At 41.7% G+C, this 22,448-nt stretch overlaps 1 protein-coding gene across 9 annotated transcripts in view; it reads left to right on the top strand.

The window, feature by feature from the left end:
• LOC132362515 (F-box/LRR-repeat protein 21) overlaps window positions 1–22,448 on the top strand; it is a 116,271-nt gene that overhangs the window by 21,052 nt on the left and 72,771 nt on the right. For 7 of the 9 annotated variants that reach the window (XM_059917139.1, XM_059917138.1, XM_059917132.1 and 4 more), the window contains 2 exons: window positions 2,644–2,821; window positions 8,426–9,492. The gene's annotated coding sequence lies outside the window, so the exon portion shown is untranslated. Of the gene's footprint in view, window positions 1–2,643; window positions 2,822–8,425; window positions 9,493–22,448 lie in introns of those variants that run through there. The other 2 variants (XM_059917137.1, XM_059917136.1) reach the window with 2 other exon arrangements.

Genomic DNA, 22,448 nt, shown 5'->3' on the forward strand with positions numbered 1-22,448 from the left:
TCATCAGGGATTTTGCAAGCTCTGTCTCGTCATTGCTACCTCAATCTTACTATACTTTACTCCCAAATCTTAAACTTGTCTTCCATGCTTGGGGCCAGATTCCCTACCTCACACAAATGCTTCCTGGAACAAGTGACTGAAGGAGGAAGTCTTCAACTTAAGCACAAGAATGCAGCAACAGTGCCCGTTAAAACTGGCCTAGAGGATTCCTTAGTGTCTTTAGGGAACTTACATAGCACTGTGCAACATCCAGTAAAAACTCCATGCTCAAAATAAGATAATAGTTAACATTTATTGAGTACTTATTACATACCAGTCACAATTCTAAGCACTTTATGGGAATTAAACCATGTAATGTGTACAGTCATCAAATGAGGTCTGTACTAATTTGTCATCCCCATTTTTTTACCTTTTAAAACGCTGTCTGCACCTTAGCTTCTTGGTTCTTTGGAGAAGCTGTTCTAATCCCTATGAGCCAAGAAGCAGTCTTACTGTAGCCCTATGAAGGAAGTTGTATAATTATCCTCATTATTTTATTTTATAGCTGTGGAAACTGAGGCACAGAGAGGCAAACAATTTGCCCAAAGCCACACAGCCAGAAAGCAACAAAATTTGTATTCAAACCCAGAAGTCTGACTCCCAGGTTCAGTCCTTAATATTCTGGCTTTCCTGCTTCTCTGTGTGTTTTTTGTCTGCCTCTTCCATCAGGATATATACCTCTTGTGGGTCTACTTCACCCCTGTATCCTTAGCACTTGGGAAGGTGCCTGGGGAACAGTGGGCCATCACTAAATCCTTGTTGGGTCAAATCATGAATGTGAAAAGTTTTTGAAATAGTAAGAAATGTGCACATAAACTGAGATTTTATAAGATTTCAGACCTAGTTTCTAGGGTACATATTTGGAGGTGTGTGCACTTAAGAAAATATTTCTTCTACATAATAGAGACTGAAAAGGCACTTTGCTTGGCACTTTGTGCCGTAGTGGCCAACGGGGACAAACCCATAAGATTTCTCACCACTACTCTTACTACTGTAAGAGCGTGTGACATTATTGCTTTTCTCGTTGCACGTTGTTCCTTACGAGCGACGATGGTTCATTGGTGTTTGGCGGCTCTATGTGGCCGCACTATCTTGGTGGCAAACAAGGTAAAAAGAAAGTGGCTTTCTGCTTAATTCCCCAAATGCTCCCACATCTCTAACTTCCAGGCCTGTCCTCTGCAGGCACTAAGAAGAAGGTTCAAAGGCTTCCCAGCCTATGGCAAACACTTTTATTACCGAGTCCAGTATCTATGCCCTTTCCTTGTTGGTAGAACCCTGATTAGTTCATGGTGGCAATGTGCCCAGCCAAACATTCACTTTTTCAGCCTCTCTTGCTGCTATAGGCGACCATGTGACATGTTCTGATCAATGCAATGTCTTTATAATTCTTTTGCTTTCTTGGTAGTAGGAGATAAAAATAGCTGAAACCTGCCCTTACCCCTTATTCCAGTTTGGGCATGGATGTGATGGCAGGAGCTTCAGGAGCAATCTTATAACCATGAAGGAATGGAAAAGAGAATTGCAGCAATAGCAGCACTAACACTTTACATAAATAGAAAATAATCATAAAAAACAATAAAAATAAAACCATGAAAGCAACACCAGAAAGTAACAATAAGAATAGAAGAGTGATACTAAATTCTAGCTAGATATCACTGCCTACTGAAGACCCTGAGCCTTGAAACTCAGTAAAAATGGAAAGCTGTTATAGAAATGGAAACTACCATGTGCTGGAGAGATGTTAAAAGATATGTGAGGGCCAGATTGAACCTTTTTCCCTGACATCATTGGAAGATTTAAAAGAGACTTGAATGGGCAGTCATCTCACTGTGTGAATCAACATTATTTAATGCTGTGTGTATGGACCATGGAAATCATTCCACACAGCATCAGGTGTGCCCCTCACACTGAGGAAGACCCCTCTTACTGCACAGATGGGGGCTGTACCCAGAAAGACGAATGGATGTGTCCAAAGCCATATCTCTAGTTAACGGTGGGGGATAGTATAGTGTTGTGATTAAGACCAGGAAGCCTGAGAACACACTGCCTGGGTTCAGATCTTGCTTCTATCGTTTGTTAGACACATGGCCTTGGGTGGGTGTCTTGACCTCTCCAAGCTTCCATCTCCTGACCATAAAACACCGATGAGTGTGGAAAATGGGGATAGGGTTGTTATATAAGGCCTATCTCAGAGAATTCTTGTAAAGTTTAAAAGAAATGTTTATGCAGCGTGTAATGCAGATTAAGTAGTCTCAGTTTGAAATTTGACAGGGCAATGTAGTCTAGCTTAGGACTCAACAAACTGTAACCTACTTGGCCAGATTCAGTGTAAGCCCTGAAAGCTAAGAATGGTTTTTAATCCTTTCGAAGTGTTATTAAAAAATAATTAACAGATAAAAACAAAGAAGAATGTGTTACAGAGACCATATATAGCCTATGATGTCTAAAATATTGACTATCTGACCCTTTACCAAAAAGGGTAGTTCACATACCACATTCCTCATTTTCAGAAGATACCATCTGTTATCTCCCACTCCTGGGAAGGGCACAGCTAGGAGCTGGTGGCTCACGTGTCTCTTCTCCCATTGTCCTTCTGTTATTCAGGTCAGCCCTCCATACAGAGGGGAAGGGAGTGGGGGCCCTGGAATCTTCGGCTGCCTGATTGTCTGAAGTGCTGGAGGCCCATCATTTGCTGCAGCTGTCTGTGGAATGAGCTTGATGATCCCACGAGCAAAAAATCTTCTCTTCGTGTAGCCATGACCCACCATCAGTGGTATCTAAAGTAGGCCCTGGTTTACTGGGAACAGTTTTGCATATTGAAGTCAGAAGAAAAGTGGGTGAACTAACATCCTTTTCTTCCTGGGCCAAATCCTGGCCTGACCAGCTAGCCTTGGGTCACCCACCCTCCTACCTAACCCCTAAGAGCTGGTGCTGGGGAAAGGTGATCAGTGGACATTGGTGCTCCTTGGGCAGGTTATCTAGCCTTTCCAAGCATCATTGTACCATCAACACTCACCCACACAGGAATCTGTGGCAGATCACCTAGGCCTACCTCACGGAGAGATAGGAGTGTTCCATTTGGAATACTTCTTCAGGAATGAGCCACGTTTCCATTTGGAAATTTGGTCTGGTCTGATCCAATCTCTGCTCATACTCTGCTTTCCCCTCACCTACCACCCTCCAGTCATGTTGGTTTCTTGCTATGTCCAGCCTCCAGGCCGTTGCTCTTGCTGAGTTCTGCCTGGAATATTCTTTCTCAGCTCTTCCATGTATGGCCCATTCTCATCCTTCAGGTTTCAACTCAAAAGCCACCTCCTCCACGAAGCCCTCCATGACCATAGTAGTCTTTGCAATCTGCATGATTCTGTCTTAGGGTCTATTCCTCCTTGTGGGCTGTAAGTTCCATGAAAGCCAATACGATGACTGACTCTTGTTCATTTGTATTCCCAGGGTGCAGTCTATATTAAGTATTTAGGAATTACTGGTTAAATGAATGAATGATGAATACATTTAATCTTGTAAAAGCTTATTAAATTTATATTATTTACGAAATGACCAATACATGTTCTCCATGGACCAGTAACAAAAAAAGAGCAAATATAACATTTTAAAAACCTGAGCCAGGAAAGTGATTCAGCAATGAACAAAATAAACCTTCCTGTTCTGTAGTCCCTTGAGAAATTTGAAGTACTTTTTAATCTCTTCTTCTTTTCAATTCTCATTGAACTACATGAGGAAGGCATGTCAGGTGTGGGAACTCCAGCTCTGTAAAGGATGAAACAGAGAGAGAGTTGACTATTCTTAACAATTCTTTCCCATCTCCCCACCCACTCAGTTATAAAAAAGAAAAGAATTAAAAGTACTTAAATGGTAGCTCTGCAGTTCAAAACACCATTAAACAGCAGATGTTTATCTATGCAAAGTCTACAATTTTTGAAGTTTAGCTTCTAGGATTTCTTTCAGTATCAAAATGCACATAGGCAAATGATCTCTTACAGAGGAAATACACCAAGCTCAGAAATTAATTACTCACCTATTTTATCAAGAAGATCAGAGAGTAAGATGCTTACCAAGATTTAGCATAGATAACATATTTTACAATAAATGACAAAAGACTATACTCAACCATTTATTTTGTTATAAAGATAAAGTTTGACATTTTTGTTTTGTGATAAAAACCCATGTGTCATGGATTATTTCTCTGGGAATAAAACAAAATGGTTATTTGTTCTAGGAAGCCACAGCACAAAATGATACACCCCAAAAAAGGCACTCAGGTTCTAAGTAAAACCCATTCATTTTTTTCTGTAAACAACCAAGAGATAACTAGTTATGAGAATCCTCAAGCACTAATTTCTTAATCAAATAGTTATTTCTAAGTTAGTATTTCCCAATCAAGTGTGATGGGGCAAACCCCACTGGATGTGCTGTCATCGCTTTAGGGGCTTCTCCCCCAAGGAGGTGATTTCTAGCTGGGTGCCCAACACCCTCCCCTTGCATCCATCCCTCCTAAGGAAATTCTGGGTCCCATGGACACAGAGCCTACTCTCCCAGACTGGCCCCTATGCAGTTTCCAGAGCTCTGAGACCAGCATCCTCTCTTCCCTCCCCTCCCCTCTTCTCCTCTGCACTGTTGGTGAATAACAATCCAGGCTATCTTTGTCGATGGAATTTTCACACCCTCCTATCGACACAGCCCATCATTACCTGAAACCTGCCCGTACATTAGTTAAAGACTGTGGGACCCCCTTTGCTGTGGCTAGTTTACTAGTGTCCATCTAATTAAGAAAGGATAAGAACTCCTGTTCTGGGTCCCATTGGGGAAGGCACTAGAATTTGTTGAACCCTTACTACATACAAGGGGACATGTTAAGCACTTTATGTATATTATGTGACTCAGGCCTCTTGACAATCTTTATTAGCCCCATTTTATAGATGTGGAAATTGAAGCTCAGAGAGGCTGAGAGTCACCTTAGTCACACAGCTGGCAGTGTGAACTGGATTTATCTGCTTAGCTGGACTCTCCGATTCGTCCCAATGACATGTCTACTTATATTGGTGCTATTGTACCATGACCTTTCGTTTCTGTGGCTCTTCTGTATATCTAAATATATGGTTGGGAATATCTGCCTGCTTCTTATTACTTGTCATTTTCAAAAGTGCCTTAGATGGCTTCAAACATTTATAGCTCTAGATTGGTTTTAGAATCCTTTTGATAAGTTTCCTCCCCCAAAAAATCATATTAGGATTTTAATTGGGATTGTGTTCAATATAAACTGAATTTAGGAAAAAATGATGTCTTTGAAATATTGAATCTCTCCATCCAGGATGATGATATGTCTCTATATATTCAAGCCTTTTTTTATTTCCCTCAATTCAATTTTATATTTCTTTTTTCATACAGGTTTTGCAGAGTTTTGTGAAGTTTATTCCTAGGTCTATCTATTTATTCAACAGTATTTATTGAGAACTTATTATATCCTGAGCATTGTTCTAGGCCTCTGGGGATAAAGCAGTGAGCAAAACAAAGTACCTTGTCTTGGGAAGCCTACATTCTAGAAAGCAGAGAAAGACAATAAACAAACAAATATCTTGGTAATATGTCAGGTGGTCATAAGTGCCATGAAAATCAAAAGCAAGTGAGGAAACAGTGAGTGGTAGAAGGTGGGAGTTATGTTCTTTAAGGTAGGCAGTGATTTTGATCAGTATTAAATCTCTGATACAGTGATTTGAGTAGAGGTCCACAGAAAGTGGGTGAGTGCGTCAGGCAGATATCTTGGAGAATATTTCAGGCAGTGAGAATAGAAAGCTCAAGGGCCCTGAGGATAGAGTGTGTCTGCCATGCAGGAGGAACAGCATGGAGGCTAGTGTTTCTATAGCAGAGTGATTAAAGAAAGAATAGAAACATTGGGGTCAGAGAGGAGCCAGAAAGCAAATCAAATAGAGCATGATAGGCAGTGAGGAGGACTTGAGATTTTACTCGAAATAAGGTGGGCGCCATCAGAGAGCTTTGAGCAGAGGAATAACATGATCTGACCTATATTTTAGGTCATGAAGAATAGCTGCTGCATGGAGAATAGCTGGGACACAAGAGTGGAAGACTTGATCGCCTTTTACAGTTAGATCTGATAGGCTGCTATTGAGATGGTCTATATAAGAGCTGTTGGTGGCTTGGACCAAAGTGGTATCAATAGTGGTAGACAGATAATTCAGAATTTGGATGTATTTTTAAAGTAGAGCCAATAGATATGCTGGTGGGCTGGCTAAATGATGAGAGAGAAAGAGAAGAGTCATTAACTGACATAAGGAAGACTGCAGAAGAAACAGGTATTGGAGTGGAGGAGTTGAGATGGGGTGAATTTTGTTTTGGACCTGTTTAGTTTGAGATGCCTATTAAGCATCCAGGGGCCATGTTGAGTAGGTAGTTGGGTAAAAAGGGTAAAGAAAGAGATGAAGTGTTTTCTATTTTAATAGCTATTGAGTGCAGGGTTACATTTTCTAACTGGTTATTGCTAATATTATAGGTATAGAAGTTAGCTTTTGCTATGTAGCAAAAGACCACAACACCTTAGTGGCATGCCACAATAATCGTTAATTTCACATATATTTATGGGCTTCAGGTGGGCTTGACTGAACAGCTCTGCTGATCTTGTCTGGGCTCACTTATATATCTGTGGGTTTGCAGTAGTTGGTTAATCTAGGTTGGGCCTGGCTTCCACATACCTGAGACCGTTGGGATAATCCCATGTAAAAGTTCTTCTCATGGTAGTGGAAGACATGTAGGAGTAAAGCCCAATGCTTAGTTTCATCTCAGGCCTCTGCTTGCATCACTTCTGCCTACATGCCAGTACCAAAGCAAGTCATATGACTGATCAATGAGTAAAGCAGGGCATCTTGCCCATGGTGAGAGGAGATGTAGCAGTTACATGGCAAAGAGCATGGATATGGGGAGGAGGGAGGAACTAGGCCAAGTGATGCAATCCAACACAAGAGAAAAATGATTAATGTTTGTATCTTTATCTTATACCCACCAACTACTGAACCCTCTTATTAGTTTTAACGATTTTCAATGGATTCTCTTGGTTTTTTTCCTTAAGTAGATGTTCTCATCTGAAAATAATAATCCTCTAGTCCAGGGATCAGCAAATTTTTCTTAAATGTCCAGCTAGTGGATATTTCAGACTTCGTAGGCCATATGGTCTCTGTCCCAACTCTTCAACTCTGTTGCTGTAGCAGGGAAGTAGCTAGAGACATTACATACATTAACGTCTCTGGCTTTGTCCCAATAAAACTTTATTTAAAAATAAACAAGCAGCCAGCCCGTTTTCTGACCCCTGCTGCTATAATAAATTTCTTTAGAATACTGTCTTGTTTCCTTTTGTTGTTGTTATTTCACAGCTAGAATTAAGGAAATGCCGTTGTTGTCATAGCAAGCCTTGTGGCCATTTTCTTCACTTTACTGGGAATACTTTCAGTGTTTTCCATTTAAATATCATGTTTGCTATTGATTTCATCATAAAGAATAGTTTTGTATTTCTAGTTTACTAAGTTTTTATTAGACATGTCTCTCAATTTTACAGAGTGTCTTTTTAAGTTCCTGTCAGGACCGTGAGTTTTATCTTTTCACTTATTCATGTGATAAATTATTTTAATAGATTACCAAATGTTGAATCATCCTTACATTCCTTGAATAAAATCTATTTGGTCATACTACATTACCATTTTAACACATTGCTGGATTCAACTTGCTATTCCTTTATTTTGAATTTTTTGAATTTTGACCTCCACTGGGAGGTCTTCCTAGGCTCAATCAAACATTCAGCTAAATGTGGACTCAGCTAAACATTCAAACTCACAAGACCACCCTAGGTCACACTCAGTACCTGCCTCCTCTGAAGGGTAGAGGATGGACATAATTTGCAGGAAGGCAGCATTCGTTGCTTCTCTCCATGGGAGCGGTCATCCAGGAGTCGTTCCTTTAGCCCTCCACATGAGATGGCTCAGGTGTGAAGAAGCAAGACTCCCACTGCAAGGGGATAGGATGGTGGTGGCTTAAAGGCCTTGTGCCCCATAGGAGCCAGTATCTCTTGGAAAAGTTCCAATGGGGAGGGCTTCCAAGTCCCCTGCATTCAGGGGAGCCCAAGGCTGTGATGTCCCCATGAGGAATTATGGTTCACTGGTAGTCCTCCCAGTGCAGACATACTTTGCCAATCAGGCCCAGTTGATATTTTACCTTCATCTGGTTTTCAGGGAAACAGAACTAAAAAATGAATGGAAAGGCCAAATTCTCTTTTGGAAGGGGAAACTGTTGTGTTAATACAGTACATGCATCATCTACATCCATAAGTTCATTCTTAATTTTCCCTTTTTTACGCTTTCTTTTTCAGGTTTTGGTCAGGATTATGCTATCCTCATAAAGTGCGTTAGGAAGCTTTCCATCTTTCTCTGTACTTTGTAAGAGTTTAATCAGCCTGAGAATTTTCAGTGTTCCGTCACGCTCCATGGAAAGCAGGGGATTTTTCTTGTTCATTTCCACAAACCCAGTGACAACAGTGCCTGGGACACAGCAATTAGATTATTTGCTGTCCTTTCTGTTCTACCTAAAGAGGGGTCCGTGGCATTGTTCTGGGTTCCTGTCGTAACGTAAAGGAAAACTTTCACAATGTCTGGAGCCCTTGAGGTCCTGCAAATGAAGGAGGGGATGTCCTCAAACTCCTAGCATCAGGAACCCACTTAGGTGGCACCAACCTTGACTTCCAAATGGAACAGTACGTTTACACAAGAAAAAGTAGTTGTATCTACATCATAAATCTGAAGAGAACCGGGAGAAGCTTCTGCTGGCAGCTCATGCCATTGTTGCCTTTGAAAATCCTGCTGGTGTCATGTCATATCCTCCAGGACTACTGGCCAGTGGGCTGTGCTGAAGTCTGCTGCAGCCAGTGGGGCCACTCCTATTGCTGGACACTTCACTCCTGGAAACTTCACTAACCAGATCCAGGCAGCCTTCTGGGAACTGCAACTTCCGGTGGTTACTGATCCCAGGGCCTGCCCCGCATGTCTCTGGGTAAAGCACACTCTCCTCTGCGCCGTGTGGACGTTGCCGTCTCACACATGGGCAAGGGCGCTCACTCAGTGCATCTGATGCGCCGGATGCCGGCCGGGGAAGTTCTGCGCCTGCGCGGCGCCATCTCCCGTGAACACCCGCGGAAAGTCACACCCGCTCTACTTCTACGGAGACCCTGAAGAGATGGTAAAGGGAGAGCCGGCTACAGCTGAAAAGGTTGAGAGCACGGAGGAACTTCAGGGTGAACGGACTGCTCCAGCTCCCGAATTTACGGCCCCTCAACCGGAGGTGGCAGGCTCGGCTGCAGGCGCAGGGGCCCTCTGCCCTCTTTGGCGACTCCCCGCTGAAGACTAGTCAGCCCGCCTCCCAGGACGGCACTGCAGCCAGTGGGTAGGTACATCCGCCAGGTCGCCTTAAGCTGTTCTTCCGCAGACTCTTAAACAGAAAATGCAAATAAGGTTGAAGGAAAACAACCGTTTCTTTAAAAAAAAAAAAGCATGGCTGAACGAATTAAGTTCTCATAAGAACTTGTCCATAAAATCTGGTTCTGATGACTTTCGGATGTTAACTCTGGTATTTTCTGTTTTTGTAATCTTTTTAGTGCTCTATTAGATTTTTCACTTATTGATTTTTTTTTTATTGCGCATATTCCTAGAAGATGATCCCAGATTTTTGCTAACAAAGTAGTGATATTGAGCATTTTGCCCACATTTTCTCTTTGGTGAAACTTGTAGGAAAGTTGTATAGTTGATTATTTTCAGAGAATCAAGTTATGCTTTTATTTATCAATACTGTGTATGATTTTTCTTATTCTAATTTAGCATTTTTGCTATATTATAAATTATTATTGCCTTAATTAATTCCTTCTTACCTGATTTAGATTATTTTATTGTTCCTCTGCTAGCTCCTTAAGTCACATGTTTGCTTCATTTTTAAAACAGATAGTAGTTCCAGTTATTGAGTACACTATTACATGTATTATCTCACTGAATCCTCATAACACCCCATAAGGCCTCATAAGAAGTCTTTAGCATAGTGTTTATGAGTGCAGACTCGAGCTACAGTTGCTGCCATTTGTAACTTGTGCATGTGACTTCTCTGTGCTCCTATTTCTTCACCTGTAAAATGGGATAATCATATAATCTACATTATAGGCCTGTTAAGGGAGATAAATAAATTCATACACATAAAGCCCCTAGAACCGTGTCTGGCACATATTTTGCACCATGGAAGTAGTTGATATTATTATTTAAAGATGAGGAATTGAAGCTTTATAAAGTTAAGTAACTCGCCCAGGATCACATAGTTATTACTAGATAAGAAGCCAGTCTTTTGAACACAGCAGCCTTGTGTAGATTTTGGGGTGTGGTTTGCTTGTTCTCATTAATTTCTTTTTTTTTTTTTTTTTAATAGGAATTCCTTTATTTTTAAATTTTTATTTATTTATTTATTATTTTTGGCTGTGTTGGGTCTTCGTTTCTGTGCGAGGGCTTTCTCTAGCTGCGGCAAGTGGGGGCACTCTTCATCGCGGTGCGCGGGCCTCTCACTATCGCGGCCTCTCTTGTTACGGAGCCCAAGCTCCAGACGCGCAGGCTCAGTAGTTGTGGCTCACGGGACTAGTTGCTCCGCAGCATGTGGGATCCTCCCAGACCAGGGCTCGAACCCGTGTCCCCTGCATTGGCAGGCAGACTCTCAACCACTGCGCCACCAGGGAAGCCCTCTCATTAATTTCTTAATAGTCTATAATTTAAGTTTTGTTTTCTTACTTCATGAAGTTTCTATTGGTTTCTTCCTCTGAATGAAACCTTTTTGTTTCTTCCTATCCACGTGATCTTCATCCTTGGAACTCAGAAATTTCACCAGAATTTGTCTAGTTGTGGCTATTCTTTTTACTCCTGACCAGCAAATAGCCCATTTGATTTTAAGATCATAATCTTTCTTCCAATTAAAATCTTTTCTTTTAGTTTTTTGATCATCAATCTTCATTTTTGTCCTCCTATAATTCCTATTGTACATATTTTGAAATGTCTTAAACTTATTTTTCATGCCTTTGTTTTTCCCTTAAATTTCTTACCATTGTTTTTACTCCTGATTTCTGGGGGAACTTTTGGATTGGGTCCTTTAATTCCCAATTCAATTATTTGCAGAATCCAATCTGTTGTTTAACTGCCTCTATTGAGGGTTTTTTCCCCACCAATGAATATTTTAACTTAAAATTTTCAACGTGCATTCCAAATAGTATGTAATAAGCTCATGAAGCCCATCATGCACCATTTTTATAAAAATGATTAATTAAGAATTCCACCAAAGCTTTTATTTCCATTAAAGGTTCTTTGACCCTGGATACAGCCATCCAACTTCTCTTTCTCCGAAATCTGATACCCACTGTCAGACCCTAAACCAATTTATTTGGTTCAGGCTCACTCTCCCCCATACCTTACTTCAGCATCTTTCTATCTTCTTTTTTGATCTTTAATAAAGTTTTAATTTTAGAACAGTTTAAGGTTTACAACACAGTTGTGAATATAGTACAGAAAGTTCTCATATATCCCGCATCTAGTTTCCCCAGCTATTAACCTCCTACATTTGTTACTTATGTACATGGTACATTTGTTACAATTGATGAACCAATATTGATACATTATTATTAACTGAAGTCCTTACATTATTCAGATTTTCTTAGTTTTTCCTTTATGTCCTTGTTCTGTTCCAGGATCCCATCCAGGACACCACATTATGTTTAGTCGTTATGTCTCTTTAGGCTCTCCTTGGCTGTGACAATTCCTCAGACTTTCCTTGTTTTTGATGACCTTGACAGTTTTGAGGAGTACTGGTCAAGCATTTTGTAGAGAATGTCCCTCAGTTGAGATTTGCCTGATGGTTTTCTCATGATTAAACTGAGGTTGTGTGTTTTGGGAGGAAGACCACAGAAGTCAAGTGCTATTTTTGTCACATCATATCAAAGGTACATACATCAACATGACTTATCCCTACTGATGTTGACCTTGATCATCTGGCTGAGGTAACATTTGTCAGGTTTCTTACTGTTGATTATTCTTTTCTCCTTTTTCCGTACTGTACTCTGTAGAAGGAAGTCACCATACATAGCCCACACATAAGGAGCAGGGAGCTATGTTCCATTTTCTTGAGGGCTGAGTATCTACATAAATTATTTGGGATTCTTTTGCGTGGGAGATTTGCCTCCTCATTTATTTATATCAGTATGGACTCATGAATATTTACTTTACACTTTGGGTTACAATCCAATACTGCCTTGTTTATTTTGTTGCTCAAATTGTTCCAGCTTTAGCCACTTTGGAGATGTTTAAATTGTCTTCTGTGTCCCTTTTGACCCTATCATTGTGGCTTTTTTTGTTTTTTGAGCACTGTATTACTTTCTGGTACCAGAAGATATTCCAGGCTCACCTTGTCTATTTGCTTCCCCAGTCCTAGAATCAGCCATTTCTCCAAAGAGTGCAGATTCCTTTTATTGGGGAATGGTATTAGAAAGCAAGATGGAAGCTAGCTGTGTTCATTGCTGCTGGGGTTTTGTTTTTTTTCTTTTCAGTTGTGCAATTGTATTTTTTATCTTCAAGAATTGTTACATATTATTTGCTTTCCTAACAGCCTGCTCTTGCTTTATTGATACAATGTAAGAATAAGAATTGTTAAAAATATATACACAGGAAGTAGGGGAGAGAGAAGCTCTTTTATTAAGCGCTTTTCATTCAGTATTATTTACTCTGAATGTTCCATTAAACCGCTGAGTACTTTTATATATTTGGTAATTTTTTGCTCTGCTGATGCATATGGACAGCTGTTCAGAAAGATAATCAGGATGGGCAGCTGAGATGGGTCCCAACAGAGACTATGTAAGCCAATGCAATTTCTTTCAGTCCTTAACAAACATAGAAGACAAATTTAGATGTATAATTTTTCTTTAGCAGTTTAGAGATTGAATAGTTTATTCAGGACAGGGATGGTGCTGAAAGCAGTGCTAAGCTGCTTGGGTGGAATTTCATGTTAGCTCAAGAGCAAGGTCTCCTTCTTGTCTTGGAAGTTGGACATCAGCTAGCACAGAGCCTCCCTCTAGGTGACATCTTGGCCATCACAGAGTCTTCCTCCACCCAGAGGACAAGCCCTGTCCTCAGCAGCCTCAAGGATGCAGATTTTAAGCAAGGTTACTGGATTCCACTCCCCTTGGTCTCTAGCACCTGCTCTAGGTACTTTAGGTAAAAGACTCAAAACAAAAAAATATTGAACTTTGTCTCTGCTCACTCCTTTTTTTTTTAAACATCCTTATTGGAGTATAATTGCTTTACAATGGTGTGTTAGTTTCTGCTTTATAACAAAGTGAATCAGTTATATATCCCCATATCTCCTCCCTCTTGCATCTCCCTCCCACCCTCCCTATCCCACCCCTCTAGGTGGTCACAAAGCACGGAGCTGATCTCCCTGTGCTATGCGGCTGCTTCCTGCCAGCTATCTGTTTTACATTTGGTAGTGTGTATATGTCCATGCCACTCTCTCACTTCATCCCAGCTTACCCTTCCCCCTCCCCGTGTCCTCAAGTCCATTCTCTACATCTGCGTCTCTATTCTTGTCCTGCCCATAGGTTCATCAGAACCTTTTTTTTTTTTTTAGATTCCATATATATGTGTTAGCATACGGTATTTGTTTTTCTCTTTCCGACTTACTTCACTCTGTATGACAGACTCTAGGTCCATCCACCTCACTACAAATAACTCAATTTCGTTTCTTTTTATGGCTGAGTAATATTCCATTGTATATATGTGCCACATCTTCTTTATCCATTCATCTGTCGATGGACACTTAGGTTGCTTCCATGTCCTGGCTATTGTAAACAGAGCTGCAATGAACATTGTGGTACATGACTCTTTTTGAATTACGGTTTTCTCAGGGTATATGCCCAGTAGTGTGATTGTTGGGTCGTATGGTAGTTCTATATTTAGTTTTTTAAGTAACCTCCATACTGTTCTCCATAGTGGCTGTATCAATTTACATTCCCACCAACAGTCTGCCCGCTCCTTTTATAGTAACCTGCTCTATCTCTAGCTCCCTGAGGGGGTACAATGGCCCTGCTCCTCCTCCACGGCTAGTGACAGGTCCTAGAAACCCAGCCCAGCTTAGAGGGCAGGTTTCTCGCTACCCACCCCACAACCCACTGGATTACTTAGACCTCCAGTGTCACTAAGCTAGTGAGAGGCAGAGCCAGGATTCAACCCATGCTCTTTGTATTATCTCATTCTGTCTCTCAGGTTGACCATTAAAGTAAACAATTCAAACTCAATCACTGTTTGTATTGTTCTTTCCATAGTCTAGATAGTATTAACTTGATTAAACAGGTAAAATGGAATAGAGGAACTTAATAAAACTACTGTGGCCACAGTCACAGTTACAAGTGAAGGTCAGGGTAGGGGTAGCAGGCACCATGAACTCAGAGCAATGGTGGGGAGAAGCATCAGGCCACAGGCACCATGCACATCCTAGGGGTTTATTTCACGGCTCCTTTTGGTGGAAAAAAAGGCACCATCTCTGGCTACATTTCTGCTGTTTCCAGAACGCCTGGGACACCAAGCATGGGAACCAGCAGAGGCCTCACCCACAAAACCATGTGCTTTAGTGTCTGCCTAAAAGAATGAAAGACTAATGTGTTTTCCAAGTTGATTTCAGAAAAAAAGATAAGCAAAGCAAAGAAAGTCCCCTTGCTCTTCATGACGCTGCATAAGAGGCAGACTGGAGATCCTGTGCAGTACCTCTAAAAGTTCTCAGTAACGGCGGGGGATCTCCAATAGCCAGTGTTCACTTCAGTCATCCTGGTGGGGTTTCAGTTTGGCTCAAAGAGTGCAGAAATTGTTGAATAGAGTATCATCTTAGTTAACAATGGTTACACGATTTTATGAAGTTTTGCTACTAATGGTCCTTTTAGATAAGGTATTTGTTTTATTCATTCCAACTTGTCCTTATTATCCGTCTAAGGAAGCATTGGGGGTCTGAGGTAGGGTCAGGGTCAGTATCAGACTGTGGGTAGGGTCTTTTTTATAGGCTTGTCCCCCTGGGAATGTTTGATTCAGTTGCACACTCCCTTTTTCTGGAAGCCTGCTCCTCTTGTGGCCCCAGTGACAGCACATGCTCTTAACTTTCTTCTACCTCATGCACTACCTCTCAGTGTCCTTTGCTGGCTCCTGGCCCCGTCCAGCCTCTCTGTACTAGATTGCCCCAGCACTTGGTTCTGGGCTCTCAGCGCTTTTCTACATGACTTAGATACTCTCCTTCATTCCTGGCTTTACCCCATCCACATGCTGGTTTCTCTCAGTTGTATCTCCAGCACTGGCAGTTTCAGTGAGCTCTACACTTGTGTTACAAGTGTAATATATTTAAATATGTGTAGATTGCATTTCCCTCTGAATAATCATTTCACCATTTCCCATAATCCCTTGGCCGTAGCAATGTGACTGGAAAGAATTTTTGTATCCTTCAATTATATTAGAATTCTGTATATAGGGAGAAGATTCTCCTTGCCCCCACCCCATCTCTGCTGTCTGGGCTGTGATGCTTGCTTCCCAGGGCAGGAGAAGAATGGAACAGGATGAATGAAAGTTGGAAGCCCACCTCTTCTGGTACCAAGGGCTTGTTGGGAAAAGAAGGTGGGGCAGAAGAGGCAGACAATGAGAGTTTTTGTTCAGTCTACTTTGGAAGCTAAGAGAGGAGATCGTCTCCCATCTGGGCCCGATGCCAGCTTGGGTGATGGGAGGCAGATGGTGGACAAACATATCAGAGTAAAATCAGTGGTATGGCATGGTCAGGCAGAGACAGGGCTGGGTGGTCACTCTCTAAAGCTATCCTCAGTTCCCATGTGATGAGGATGGGACTCAGAAATGCCCAAATGTTCCCAAAGTGTCCGTGGACCATGGCTGGGTAGAGAGCTAGTAAACATTCATAGGGCCACAGTGTGGTTCAGGTCAGGAGCTGGGTGGAGAATATGGCAGGCACCCAGAGGGCTGTACAGGGCCAGCTGACAAGAGGCTGAATCACGCAGGGAGTCCCAGAGCCTTAACCGAGCTCTCACCAGCCATAGGCTGCCAGTTTCAGCAGTGAACACCAGCAGGACAAGCAGTGGCCAGGGCCATGCAAACAAGGTGCACTGCTGCAGAGTCCGGAGGTGGTAGAGGGCACCAAAAGGAGCAAAGACCCCTGCCAGGTGCTGCTGGGAGTGCACCACGGGTGCCCAGCATCTTGGGGGAGAGAGGAGTGATGGGATGGAAATCCGAGAGATGGAACCTGTTTAAATTCTTCCCTCGGTTGAAGAATAGCAGACCGGGCTGACTCTAGCTCTCTTCCTCCACCTGTCCCCATCCCTCAGTGGGTCAGGAATCTTGAGGAAGATGTTAAGAGGCTATGATCTCTTCACACTTCTGAGTTATACTTAATAGAGTCAAAAATTTCCTCAACTCATGTGTCTGACTGTTTGACACCTAACATGCATCTTAGGCTAACTTTGCCGAAATTGAATTCTTGACCCCTCTCCTAAAAATAAGCTGGCCCACTCCCCGATTTCCCTCCCTCAGTCAGTGACAGCACCGTACCCCATGGGTTTAAGGATCAGCATTGACTTCTCCTTTCCCCTCGCCTCTCACATCTAATCCATCAGTAAGTCCTGCCAGCTCTTCATCCAGGCATATCCTAAACCCACTTCTTTCTTTCTCCGCCATAACTATTATCCCTACAAAGATTATTTCAATATCTTGCCCCCTGTTCTCACTCCTGAGGCTGCTTCCTACCCATATGGTGCATTACGTGTGATAGAAAAATATACGCCTTTCTCCAGGCGAACGTAGGCCCATGCTGGACACAGGGCTTGGTGAGTGGTGCAAAAGCTGGATTTCAAGCCCACTCACCTACTCTGCCTGCCTTCCTTGCGTAGGATCCAACCTACATAAACAGAACCAGCACCCCTCCTCACTCCTAAGCTTCTCCCTATGATCCATTACCCACCAGCTGCCAGAGGGATCTTTTAAAAACATGAATCGGATATCACTGCCCTGGAAGACCCTCACTGTCTTCCCCAAACCCTTAGCACAGAGTTTCAGCTGCCCGCACCACCTGCTACCCCGTGACCCACGGTGTCCTGCATGCTGGGACCCCTGCTTCCTTCTTCAGCCTATCACGCTCACTCATGGTCACTCTCTCTCTTTCCCTCCTACACGATGCCAGTCCATCCTTTGTGCTCCTGATGTTCCCTCATGCTGGGAAATGCAGGCCGGCTCCTTGTCATCCATGTTCAAGCTCAAATGTCACCTCCTCAGTAAGGATTTTTCTAAATGCCCCTATTCATACCGCCCTCCTCCCACACCCTTTATCATATTACCTGTTTTGTTTTCTTGAGAGCATTTACCAACCTCTAAAATCATCTTTTTAATGAAAACATTTCCTCTCTCTCTCTCAATAAAAGTTCCAAAAGCAGGGACCATTTCTGTCTGGTCCACCTCTGTTTTCAGAGTCTTGAACAATGAATAGCACATATTTGTTGAATGAACACTTGAATTAAAGAATGAATGGTGAAGATGCATGTGGTGCTATTGTAGGTGTTTCATAAAAAGACTGCACTGCTGACCGGCAAAGTCAAGTCTTTAGTGTTTCTCTGAGAGACAGTGACGTGGCCCTCGACACACGCAGAGGGAAGAATAAGCACAAGAAACCAGTGAGCAGTTTGCTGGACAGTGAACCGTACACTCATAAGTTTTTCAATAATAAATGACATGGCAAGTTGATATCAGTGCCATTGGCGAATCTTAACAAAAGTCATGCTTATATAAAGTTTTATCAGTATTTCAAAAGTTCAGAAATAATTATTATAATGTACTCTACATGGAATATAAAACCATTGATGGAAACTATTGATGTCTAGATTACCATATGAGTTAAGGCAAAGATTTCTTACCTAAAGAAAAACTTATTTTAACAAATAATTCACATAGTATATTCTATTTTGCTAATTTGATGAGGGTGAGAGTGAAATCTCCCCACCCCTTCCTTTTTATAATGTCTAAATTATATAACATGGTAAAGGATGCCCTTCAGTTCTGTGTTTATGATATTAAGGAATCTTTTGGGGTGTTGTCTTTCATTACTGAATTTAAAACTAGAAAAGAGCAAGTTTGAAAGTGTCTGGGTACTTTTACAAAGCCATGCAAAACATATTCTCCTGATGACCATCTTACTTTCTGACTCTGAAACTTATATTTTTACCTTTTGTCTTCATCCTGGTTGTGGTTTAAAAAGTCTGATCACAAAGAATGATAATAACACATACTAAACAATAATTCAAATAGAATAATCTTAAAATCTATTCATCATCAAGTGCTCAAGTTTTCTAAAACATTATTCATTGTGTTACTAAATCCAGGAACCGCCCATTTTCACACAGTTTATTCTACAGCCCTTGTAAATGAATATTACTACTTGTGACTGAGACCTGTCGTAACCAGTTCATGGAACTACTACAATTAGGGCATTTATCAAGAGTCACCATCTTCTGTTACGTTATTTGTTCCTAATGTTCAGTCCTCCAAAGATGGGCTTGTCGTCTGAGGCTCTGACTTGAGGTTTCTCTTCTCACGGTTTCTTCTGTTCAATTTAGGAGAAGCAGTAGTGGCATAGCAGACTAGGTTTCATGGCATTTATTGAGATTACTGTAAGATACTAGTTATTAATATACGCTCTGTTGAACAGTAGAAAAAACAATTGATTTTTACTTGAAACCCACTCTACTTTTCTTCTTCTTTCCTCTTTCTCCCCCTTATTACCTGCTTTCCTCCCTCCCTCCCTCCCTCCCTTCCTTCCTTTCTTCCTTCCTTCCTGTGTATACTGAGTTTCAACTATGCATTGAACCCAGTGTGAAGTAACTACACATGAACACATTTATAAAAGACCTTATTCTGTGCCTGGAACACAGTAGATGTTCCATTGGCAAAAGAATAGAATCAAGTACATGGTTTCTACCTTTGATCCTGGCATGATCAAATCTTTTATTTGGAGTTACCTAGGCACAAATCAATTAGTTTAAATTCTCTTATTATATCATAGAATCTTTGGCAAATGATCCTTCATCTTTTGCTTAAATAAATGAATTTTGCCATGATGCAGTATGGTATGGAAAAAGACCTGTACTTTATTTAGAAAGTGTTGAATAATTAACAAGATAGAGTATATAAAGCACTGTGCAGTAGAAAATGTGTTGGAATGGAAATCAATAGATCTGATTTCAAGTCCAAATTTTGTCCCCAGTGTGCTGTGTAACCTTGAGTCTATCACTCCCTCTGTGTGAACCTCACTTTCCCCATTTGAAAAATTAGAGGATGTGTTACTCAGGATTCTTTTAATCAAAAATGACAGAAATCCAGCTAAAACTAATTCAGGCAAAAAAGAGAATTTTTCAAGTCAGACATCTTCAGGCATGGCTGAATCTGGGAATCAGACAGCATTGTTGGAACACTGTCCTTCTCTCTGCTCTGCTTATCTCTGTGTTGGCCTTACCTCTCCTCCTGCAGATGGACTTCCACTATGGGCTCAAAGGAAGGAGCCACTGTAACCTCACGTTTGCACCATCCCAACTTATTAACTAGAGGAAGGGACTCCTATTTCCCAAGATCTGTATACCAATCTGAGGAAATCTGAGAATGGTCTGCTTTGGTCACATGGCTATCCTTTGGCCCTATCTCTGTTGCTAAGGGGAGTAGGTACTATCCTTGTTTGCGTACAGATCACATGTCTACCACTGAAATTGGTTTTGGGGAGGGATCTTCTTGGTTGCCACCTGGTGTCCATTTTCTGGCCACAGAAAAGAGCTGGAAAGACTTGGGGTGGCACAAGTGTGCTCTCAGCCTTCCCAGGCAATCTCTTTCTCCAAGCCTCTGATAGATGAGGAGACACTGAACCAGAGAGACATTTCTCCTTTAAAGTAAACTATGGCGCATTTGCTTTGCTCTTTTCTCTGCCCTGTCCTAGTGGATGGTAGTAAGTTTGGTTGCTTACTAGGAGGGTTTCTATTTCCCAAAGAGATGAGGTACTCGCCAAAAGTGAAATGGCTAGACTACGATGAAGTCTGGGCTAAAACTCATACCTACCTTCTCCCGTCCAGTGTCCTCTCCACACCACCATGCTTTTTCTTTGCTCAAGCAGGTAATACTGATTTACCACTTGGTGCCTGAGGTCATGGGCTACTCTAGTTTGGAGGCAGATGACAAGTTAATTCCTCCTGGGCCCAACTTGAAAGTCTTCTTATTAGTTTATATGATTTGCATTCCTAGAACACAGGCATTTTTGGAGCATCCTGGTTGACAAGCTCAATCAAATATCACTGCCTCTGACTAAGATGTATAGAATGAATGACTATGTTGAATTATAGGACCTTTTGCAAGAAATGCAATCAGTCATTTCCAAGCACACACAAAAGCAAGACATGGAATGTGCACTGAGGGGCTCAGAGGACAGCAGTTAACGTTTAGTAACCTCAATTTCCTCACCTATAAAATGGGAGAGTTACACTAAATGGCTTCTAAGGTCCTCCAGAAGTCTATGAATATATGATTCATGGCCTGTTGGAGTCTCTTTCAGACTTTAGACCCATGGGGCAGAGTTTATTTTAATAAGTAGAGCAGCTATGTGCTGGAGATGCTTGGGGTGCAGGGGTTGTGAGTGTTTGGCCTACTTGACTCTATCTCCAGGGCATTGGCAGTCAAAGTCCTGCCCCCAAACACAGAGGCCTGGCTTGTTGATTCCTGAAATGTCACCACTGGCACTTCATTCATTTTATTTCTGGCTTTGATCTCTCCAAAAGTGCATATAACAACTTTGGAAGAGGCAGCTTATTTAAGCTGTAATCAGAGGTTTCCTGTGTGCTAGTTTTGAAAGTAAGAAGAGTGAGGGTTCCGGGCATGAGAAGAGGGGATTTAAGGTGATGAGGGGCATGCCATTAGGAGACCAGGGCACCAAAGCCACACTCTAAACATTTGACAGCTTTGTAGGGGCTCAGTCTCATAAAGGACACTTGTCTTTAGATTTTAAGTGTGGTCAACACAGAGCGTATGTGTCACTCACACTTTGACCTCAGGAAAACACTTGTGGTTAAGAAAAAAGTGCTAAGAGTGAACTCCTCTTCCTTCGTCAAGCCTTCTCTGAGCAATCTGCTCAACTGCGATGTGGTAAGAAGACAGGAAGAACCAAGTGAAGTTAACTGAGGTCACTGGCTGGCCCAAGGTCGCCATGGCACTCTGTTGATAGTCAACACCTCATTTCACTTTTTTCTCATGCTAATAAGCAAGGCAACAATAGACTTTCTAAGGCTTAAATGACATATTGTAAATGTCAGCCTGCTGCTTGGGCTCCTCTTTCATTTTCTGTTCTATTACAAAGGTGTCAAAAGCCAGTGAGAAAAAAAAAAAAAAGCCAGTGAGATTTTGAATCCATTAGGCCTTCTACTGCTACCTGATGTTTAAAGTGATGTATAAGTACATGTAATTATGGTACTCTTTTTTTAAAACACATTTTAAGATGTTCAAATGAAAGGTATTATTTAATACTTAATTTCTGAAAAATATAAAATGTGTAATGATTATATGCTGTCCTTAGCCTAAAATGAGAAGTTCTGTCTGTAATTCTGTCTTAGTATTTGTGCTGTTTTTTGTTGGAGTAGGGGTGGGGGAGTGGTAGTGACAGGTTATACCAACCTATCTGTATATAGGCTTCCTCTGTCTATCCATCCATCTACCCGTCTTCTGTCTACTGGAACAATTTTGTGAGATGACAAGACATTCATTTACTCATGCCTTTACAATTATGCTTTGAGTAATTACTATGTGCCAGGCGCTATTCTAAGTAGTGAAGATACAGCAGTGAATAAAACAGGCGAAAATCCCTGCCTGCCTGGAGCTTACATTCCAGTGGGAGCAATCGATAAGCAGAACATATAGTATATTACACAGTGGTTAGTACTAAGGAGAAAATAAAGCAGGTGACATTTGAGTAAAGCCCTGAAGGAGAAGAGGGAGTAAGCCCTGTGGATGTCTATGGAAAGAGCATTCTAGATAGAGGGCAAAGTGAATAGCAAAGGCCCTGAGGCAAGAGTCTACTGGGAGGGTTTGAGGAATAGAGAGTAGAGTGAGGGACGGACTAAGGAGGAGGTAGTAGATGAAGTCAAAGGGATGGGGTGGCAGACAGCGGACTGCAGGGAGGCTTCTTAGGTCCTTATAAGGACTGCCTTTTACTCTGAGTGGAAGGACACCATTAGAGGGTTTCAAGCAGAGTAGTGACATCGCTGACCTGAC

The sequence above is a fragment of the Balaenoptera ricei genome, chromosome 3 (assembly GCF_028023285.1).
Source record: "Balaenoptera ricei isolate mBalRic1 chromosome 3, mBalRic1.hap2, whole genome shotgun sequence".
NCBI classification, from domain to species: domain Eukaryota; kingdom Metazoa; phylum Chordata; class Mammalia; order Artiodactyla; family Balaenopteridae; genus Balaenoptera; species Balaenoptera ricei.